This window comes from Lipotes vexillifer, unplaced genomic scaffold (genome assembly GCF_000442215.2).
Source record: "Lipotes vexillifer unplaced genomic scaffold, Lipotes_vexillifer_v1.1 scaffold642, whole genome shotgun sequence".
NCBI lineage: Eukaryota > Metazoa > Chordata > Mammalia > Artiodactyla > Lipotidae > Lipotes > Lipotes vexillifer.
The window spans coordinates 276,550-285,925 of NW_006790101.1; the positions used below are offsets into that span (position 1 = coordinate 276,550).

General features: G+C 35.7%; 1 pseudogene; it reads right to left on the reverse strand.

Annotated features, from left to right (window-relative positions):
• Positions 1 to 4,298: 4,298 nt before the first annotated feature.
• On the reverse strand, positions 4,299 to 4,873 carry LOC103079330 (selenoprotein T pseudogene; annotated as a pseudogene).
• Positions 4,874 to 9,376: the final 4,503 nt, after the last annotated feature.

Consider the following 9,376-nt stretch of genomic DNA (forward strand, 5'->3'; position numbering starts at 1 on the left):
ATGTCTTTCTTCAATATTACTTCCTGCAAATGTCTATTACAGAATTTATCTTTTATCATAATCACTGAAGTTCCTTTTCTGTCTCAAATAATCTGATTTCTTTGGATCAGGGATTACAGTGGATGGCAAAGCCATAAGATAGTGAGGTAAGTAACAGTGGGGACAATCTAGTGGAAGCAACCTAGAAATGTTTAGTTAATAGTATTAGCATGACTTGGTGGGCAATTAGATACAGAAAAAAAAATCTAAGAGAATTCTGTGATTTTTGGCCTTCAATGACTATTAGTTAAAGGATAAATTTAGGAAGACAGCAATATTTGCAATGATAAAAATAATCAATTAAATTTGGAGCAATAATGGGTTTGAAAAGTCTATTGTTTTGGTATTGGGTATTTGAGTTTAAAATTCAGTAGAGAAATCTAGACTGAAATTTAATATTCATCCAAAGTACAGTTGATAGCTGAAGCCATAAAATTAGAAAAGGTCACTCAGAGAGCAGATAGTATGAAATTAGAGCTACAGATGAACCCTGAATATTTCCTCATTTAAAAAAGGGGAAAAAGATGACTCAGGGAAGAAGACTTTATTAGAGAAGACATTATTACATATAAACAGTAAAAAATTATCCTGAAACCAGGTACATATTGATGGAAATTGATTCATCTCAGTAAAAATTTATTCTTAACTGGTTGGAATTCCAGTCCTGCTGTGTGGCTAGAAGGTAGGGTATTTGTGAGCAATATTAATAACTATCACAGTTCCTTTTTCTGTTTACCAAATATTCAGTTCACTCTCATTTCCAAACAGAAATCCCTCCCTCCCCTGTCCAAGAAAGACAATCCAAAAGTCCCAGCTAGCCATAGCATCAAACTCAATATTCAGGATGTTAATAACTGTTTATAAAAGATGATGGATGATAATCTCTGGATAGTTCCTTTTGTGGATCCTCTTGAGAATTATGGACAAAAAGACAAGTTATCTGTTTCACACAGGTCAATTTACAGTGGCTAGATAGGGTCAGAATAATAACAGTAATCACACACATAGAAAGGAGAAGAATGGGAGACACATAATAGTAATGTCAACTACTCAGCCATTAAAAAGGATGAAATAATGCCATTTGCAGCAACATGGATGGACCTGGAGATTATCCTACTAAGTGAAGTAAGTCAGATAAAGACAAATATCATATGATATCGTGGAATCAAAAAAAAAAAGATACAAATAAACTTATTTACAAAACAGAAACAGACTCACAGATTTAGAAAATGAACTTTTTGTTACCAGTGGGGAAAGGTGTGGAGGAGAGGATAGATTGGGAGTTTGGGATTGGCATGTACACACTGCAGCATTTAAATCAGATAACAAACAAGGACCTACTGTAAAAAAAAAAAAAAAAAAAAATTCTGACATCCTGCTTAGCAGACATTGGTAAGGGCCACCCACTCTGGGAAAGAGGAATGATTTATGACTGGGCTCAGTTCTGCTCCCTGAGAGGGAGGGTTCTCAGTTCATTGTTCTAGAAGAGTTTTCCTTTCTTATCATCCTCCATTTCCATAACTGAATTGAGTATTGTGGACCATATCCTCCTTGAGAACTGAACTTCCTTTTGCCTATAGAAGACTGAGGACCTGATAATTGTTTTATCCCCCTCAAAAGTCACAAACTTTTAGTTTAGGCTAGTGTTTCTTTGAAAGAATGACTCTAAAACATGTAGTTGGCTTCTATCTACTCGATTCCAGTCACCATAATGTGTCTACATGCTGTCCTTTTATGAACATACTTCTTAAATTTGCCATTATTTTCTTGCATTCTCTTCTCCAACCTTACCTGAACTCTCTCTCTCTCACACTCAAAATAATTGCAATTACTTTGTTTTATTAAGCTTTCATGGAAGAAGCATAGCTTTTCTCTCTTTTGTCCAAATGAAAAGATTTACTAGGTGCCACCTTAGCTATTCACAATCTTTTAATAATGAGTAAAAGGGCAAGCACTGTTTGGACCCTGCGTCTAAGCTGACTTTTATAAATGTTTCAATTTTAATATTTTACTGTTTGACATTGGATACACTTGTATTTTCCAAATCTTCAAGTTCCTAAATTTTTCACTTTTTTTTTTTCTTTTCCACCTGGAAATGTTCAGTTCTTTTTGAAATAATCTCTTTCTTTTAAGATCTGGTAAAATCCACCCAATGATGTTTAGCACCCATTACTAACATTCTGTTTTCCAACCTCTGCTCTTAAATCAACATTATTTGCCTTCCAAATTATGATGGAAGACTTGTTAATAATAATTTCACCATTGCCTAAATTGGATCACTTTCCTTCAAGATTTAATATCATTTTCCTTGTCACCCACAGCAGGGGCACTAAGCCAATGACCTAAAAAATGTTTGTGTTGATAGTACTCTGCGTCTGGGTTGCAGTCTCTATATCAGTCATATCAGCCAAGATTATGCTATACAATTTTTTAAAAATTCAGAAACTTTTAGTTTATTTTGAATAACCCTTGAAATATGAGAAGATGAAAGTGCCGCAATTAACTTTTTCCTTGAAGTTGCAAACTAGAATTACAAATTCCATATTTAAAAAATCTCAAAGAATTTCAAGGATTTAAAACAAAAATGACTCAAGGTTAACAAATCTTTGTGTAGGTCAAGTGGTTTCTTACTTTTCTCTCTAAATAAAATTGAAGGAGGAACAAATTAAGTTACCAGTTATAAATCATTATAAATGATGTTTAGTAATAGGTCATTGTATACTTTGGGGAATAAATTAAAAAGTACTTTATGAAGTGAAAGTCTGAGCCAAACCTTCCTTCTAGATGAGTACATGACTTCAGAGGGAAAATCAAATCCACTCTAGCTCCACAGTGGTCTGTAAGATGCTGCACATAGCTGATGCAATTGCTTTGAGTTCCCTCTGAAAGCTACCTGCCTGTGTTGCAAGTTGTGTGCCCATTGTAGATGCCTTGAAACATTATCCATCAGTAACTTTATTTTTTCTTGGAAGAATGTCCACAAGTTGAACTTTGAATACATGGAAAATTTGCTTCATTGAGAACCAGGAATTCCCTTTATGGCCTTCATTGTTTACCTTTTACATTCTAAAATAGATTAATACCACTAATATTTTAAGACTTTTTAAAAGTACTGTTGTAAAAATAAATTAATTAATTAATTAAAAAAAATACAAGTACTGTGGTTTGTAGACACAGATGAGAATTTTTATATACCTTCTCAGTCTTCTTCCCATTTTATTTGCATTTCTACACTGAGCTTGAATAAAGATAAATCATACCTGATGGTCAATAGTGTCTTTACATGTGGCATTGTAAATCTACCTCCTTGATGAGCTAATCTGGTAGCCAAAAAAGTGCCTTGGGAAAAGTCACCTGAAATTAGCATTGTACAATGACTAGATTGGTTATTATTTGTATATAATGCATGCTAGGAAATTACAAATATTCAAATACCATTTATGAGACATGTTTGCAAATCACTTAATGAAGACATCTTACCTTTTCATAGTCATTTAAATTCTCTCTCTTTTTTTTTAACTTACATCTGCTTAGTTTTTTATTGAGTTAAGTATAAAGGCCCAGTTAATCAACTCATTAAATTGGTTAAGGCAGGACACTTGAACTACATTAACAGGATTTAAAAAGTGGTTGGTCTTTTAGTAGTTCTCTGGTAATCACACACATACACAAATTGGTAGAGTACTCTGGATATAGGATTTCCCCACATAATCTTATATAATATGCTGTTCACAATATGCAATATTTTGAAAACTATGTAAATTGGACATGACCAAATTAGAGATGTCTGATAAACTTTTATAAAGTATTTGGGAACTTCAGCTCTAGTCCCGAAAAGGATCAGTTTTAAACTATAAAAAGGAAAATTCATATAAAATCACAACAGACTTAACAGACATCTTTGAAAAAAAAATCAAATTGCAACTCAATTTTCTACTTTTTCAAATATGACTGAGAAAAAAAGTACAAGTAGTAATGTCTGCATGTTTTAAAAAAACTATTAACCAAGTGGACTTGGGGAAGAAAGAAAAACTGTACAGTATTATTGCACTCCACGAATGTGCAGAATTCCAAAATATGCCAGTACTGAAAAACTGTCTTACACTGAGGTTTTCCAAGAGGTACAATGAGCCTGCCAAGAAAGCATCTGGTCTGTACTAACAGATTGCTGTCTTCAGTACAGGCCTTCATAATGTCAGCCACGCTGCTCTTGCAAAAATCCCTTAATGTAAAAGAGCTTTCAGTGCTTATAGGTGGGGCTATGATCGATGGTATGGGATTGAATCCATATGCACACTGAGCTTCATTTCATTGTCAAGAATTTGAACAAGCTGTTGCATGGTTGGAAGGTGACCAGATTCCAGCTTAGACCACACAGGTACATCATTCAAAGTTATCTCAAATGCACCTGTTGACATACACTGGTTCTCAATCATGTTGCTGAAGAAAAAGACCATCATACATGCATAGACCTTATTTTCTTGGCTTCACTGCCAGATGCTAGGAGCTTGCATGCCAAAGAAAGCAAAAGGATCCTTGCCAACAATTATTAAGCCTATTAATACTAACTTGAAGACTGACAGTAAAGGTGCTATGTGTCTATATATTGGTTGAGGGAAGTAATTCTCTCTTTCAGTGCGGATGTCTGGGTAACGCTGGCTAATAACCAGCACGTACTCCTCAAACACATGCCTATAACCTCAGGAAACACAAATCTGGAACTTGAGCAGCGGCCCCGTGGCATACTGCATCTTTAATCTCTCGCCAGGCATGCCGCCCAGGTTGGCGGAGGCATCGATCGGACCACCGCCGACGCTGCCACTAGGAGAAGCAGCAGAAAAACGAGCCAACCACTTCGGCCGCCCTCAGACTGAGACTGCAGCCAGCCCAAGGCAGAGCCGGAGCCATGAGCCATTTAACTTTTCGTTGCTGTTTATCATCAGTAGCTTTCTTTACACTCATAATAGTTTCACGAGATATAAGGGACAATTTGTTATATTACTGATCTGAGTGGTGACAAAGCTAAAACACTATGAAGTTCCATAGATGGTTCAAGGCCACATAGCTGCTTGGAAGAAAATGCTGTCCTCTTATTTGTTCTCCATAATAGATTAAGTTTTTCTTTGGATATACAATTGCTCATAAGTTAAAACACAGTTGTAAAAATGAAATATATATATATATATATATATATATATATATAATATACCACAGAAAAATCTTAATGTTTAAATTACTGCCCTTTATTTTAAATTGGAATCTTCATGAAGACAAATATTTTCACGGAAACTGTCTTCCACAATTAAAGTAGAATAATTGGAGAGGTTCTAAGATAATATTATTAATATAATCTTTTGTAATATTAAAGTTTTTCAAATTTATAACCTCACGATAGCCCACAATGATCCTCAACTCCCTACATTCATGCGCTTGTGTAGTCTTATCTCACACCAGATGACTAATACAATATTGTAACATGTGTACCTAATACAATATTGAAGAAATAATGGAGTCAAACTTCCAAGTCTAGATCATAGAAAAGACTGTAGTTTTTGTCTCGCTCTTAGCTTATTTGCTCTCGAAGAAGCCAGCAGCCATGTAGTGAGGGCATTCAAGTTACCACTATGGAGAGGGCCACATGGTAAGAAACTGAAGCCTTCTGTCTACAGACAGAACTGAGTCCTCCTTTCAAAAGACATTGAATGGCGGCTTCCCTGTTGGCGCAGTGGTTAAGAATCTGCCTGCCAATGCAAGGGACACGGTTTCGAGCCCTGGTCCGGTAAGATCCCACATGCCGCAGAACAACTAAGCCCGTGCACCACAACTACTGAGCTTGAGCTCTAGATCCTGCAAGCCACAGCTACTGAAGCCTGCGCTTCTAGAGCCTGTGCTCCGCAACAAGAGAAGCCCCGGCAATGAGATGCCCATGCACGGCAACGAAGAGTAGCCCCCGCTCACCGCAACTAGAGAAAGCCTGCACACAGCAACGAAGACCCAACACAGCCATAAATAAATTTATTAAAAAAAAAGGACATTGAATGGGTTATACTGGAAGAGGCTCTTCTTACTCAAATGTAGCCTTCAGATAACTTCAGCCCAAACCCACATGTCGATGGTGACCTCCTGAGAGAACCTGAACCTGAATCACTTGGCTAAGCTGCTTCTGAATTCCTGACCCTCAGAATCTATAAGATAACAAATGTCTGTTGTTTTTATTTTCTGTTTCAGGGTAATTAATTATGCAACTATAGATAAATACAGATAATTCTAATATGCCTCAAAAACCCTAGATTTCACTAGGTAGGCACAATTACTGTCATTATAGGACGGATGTTATTTAAGTGAATAAAAAGAGAACCTAAGAAAAACTGGAGATGACTGAGAAAGGGAACATTGTGGGAGATGATCTTGAAGAACAAAGGCAGATGAAAATGGAGTAAGGAAAGAGAAATTCCAAGCAAAGCTAACAGAATATATGTATCCACAAAACAATAGAAATGTATGGTCGCTACAGGAAATCTGAAGAAGTTTCTTGCAGTGGACAACACTTGTGTTGCTGGTGTGGATGAGGTAGTTGATGAACCTGGAGAGGCAAGTAAATGAATAATAATAAAGGGCCTCTTTTGTGTGGAAGGCAAGCTAAGAACTAGAATTTTAACCTAAAGGATCTGAGTAGTCACTAAAGGCTTCTAAGTAGGAGAATAAGTAAAGTTAAAAATAAAAGTCAAATAGATTGCTATAAGTCCAGCAATAAATGACAAAGGTGAATTTAAACAAGTAGCGGTGGTTATGGAGAAAGAGAAACTGATTGCAAAAATACAAAGAAAATACTTCTAATGGGACTTAGCAAAATTTTAATTTGTGATTGAAGGAGAGCTGAGGCTGTATCAAATCTTCGCAATCCCATATTCATAACTTTTCAATGTCTTTCCATTGAATACATTATAAAGGGAGACAAGGACATTTTTCACTTGCACCTATTAGCTTTTATATTCTCTTTTCTTGCTCCCCACGACCCATTTTCCTTTATTGCATCCTGAAACCACCCTAACAGATGTCACACCTCTCTGAATACTCATCAGACAGTACATTTCTCAAGGGAACAAAACCCATATCATTTTCCATTTTCCTTTTTTAAAAAATTCTAGAACTACATAGATAATTGGTAATCAAAATATTTGGTTAACTGATGTATACTAAATTAAAACTCATGTTTATGCTTTGATTTTCCAAGTAGATAACCAAGTTACTTACTAGGATAGAGAATTTCGGAAAACACATAGATTTGCAGGGATGGGATTGTTAATCTTGAAGTGCTTGTGAAATATCTAGGGTGAGTCATTAGAGGATTAGTTTATTCTGAGTGATAAATTAAAAGGGGCAAAGAAAGTTTCATGGGGAATAACTCAAAGGAGTATAGGTAGCTACTCAGAAATAGGAAGAAAATCAAGGAGTACTATTATAGAAGCAAAAGATCAAGACAATCTTTAGAGACAAGAAATAATAACAGTGACAAGTAAAACTAATATTTATTGTGCAATTGCTATGTGCCAGACACTGTATTATGTGTCTTACATGTATTATCTTATTTAATAGCCATAAAAATTTTGAGATGGTCACTATTATTATTATCCATATTTAACATTTTAACAAATTGTGGTACAGAAAAAGAAGGTAACTTTGCAAGTAAATGACAAAGCTTAGCTTCAATCTATCATTTATGATTTTAAGTTTAAACATTTAAATATTATATTGTAGAACATGCAAATTAAGTACAAATGCCCTAGATATTTGCAGTTAAGAGGTGACTGCTGAACTTGCCATCAGTGATATACAGATCTTCCTTGACTTGTGATGGGGTTGGGGTTACATCTAAATAATCCCATCATAAGTTGAAAATATCTTAAGTTGAAAATGCATTTAATACACCTAACCTACTTAAGAGGGTAGCTTAGCCTACCTTACATTAGCTTACAGTTGGGCAAAATCATCTAACACAAAGCCTATTTTATAATAAAGTATTGAATATTTCATGTAATTTATTGAATACTGTACTGAAAGTGAAAACCAGAATGGTTGTCTGGGTCCAGAATGGTGGTAAGTGTATTGGTTGTTTACCTTTGTGATTGTGGGGCTGACTGGGAGCTGCAGCTTCTGCCCTGCTTAGCATCACAAGAGAGTATCCTAAGGCCTACGACTAGCCTGGGAAAAGAACAAAATTCAAAATGTGAAGTACGGTTTCAACTAAAAGCGTATCACTTCGACACAATGATAACATCAAAAAAATGTAAGTCGAATCATTATAAGTTGGGGACTTTTGTATTAGTTATCTATTGCTGCATAAAAAAATCACCACAGTACTTTGTGGTTTAAAAAAATGAACACTTATTCCTACAAGTCAGGAATCTGAATATGGCTTAGCTGGGTTCTTTGGGCTAGTCTCTCATGAGGTTGTAATTAAGCTGTTGGTCTAGGCTAATGTCTCGTCTGAATGCTCCATTAGAGGATGAGGAAATCCACTTCCAAGGGCATTCACATAGGCATCTGCACAGGGCTTTCTGATGACACTGAATTTGGCTTTTCACAAGGTCCATGATCCCAGAGAGTCGGAGTGAAGACCAAGATGAGGTATATCATTGGGAATCATCTTGGAGGCTGCTGATCAAAAATAACGTTATAGTTTAGTATTTTCTCATAAAGAAAATAATACTTATCAAAATAAGTGTATATATTTATATATACATATTTAAATATATATTGTGTTTATGTGTGTGTGTGTGTGTGTGTGTGTGTGTGTGTGTGTGTGTGTGTAGAGAAAGAGAGTGATGATGTACACATATGGATATATTCCCAAGCTGCTTTATCCACAGAAAGGTCCTGGGAGTAGCAAGATACCCATTACCCAGTGCATAGATAAGCAAAGATTGTGGTTGTGGAGCAAACTCTCCACTAGAAAGAACCAGGACTTCCAGGCCCAAGTCAAGAAAAGTATAAGATGGATCTGAAAAACCTTATTGTGGAACAAATTAAGAAAGTATTCAATGAATGAGGATGTCTAAAAAACACAGAAAGCAGCTTTAAGAGGCTACTATTCATAAAATCTGAAATCTGAGATTTAATTTAAGGATGAAAATAAATAATAATAACATACTATAGCCAAATCCATGAGTCTTTGGTATATTAGTTTGCTAGGGCTTCCATGACAAAGTACTACAGACTTGGTGGCTTAAAGGACATGCATTTATTTTTTCATAGTTCTGGACACTTGAAGTCCAGGATCAAGGTGTCAGCACGGTTGGTTCCTTTTGAGAATCATGAAGACTGTCCTCTAGGCCTA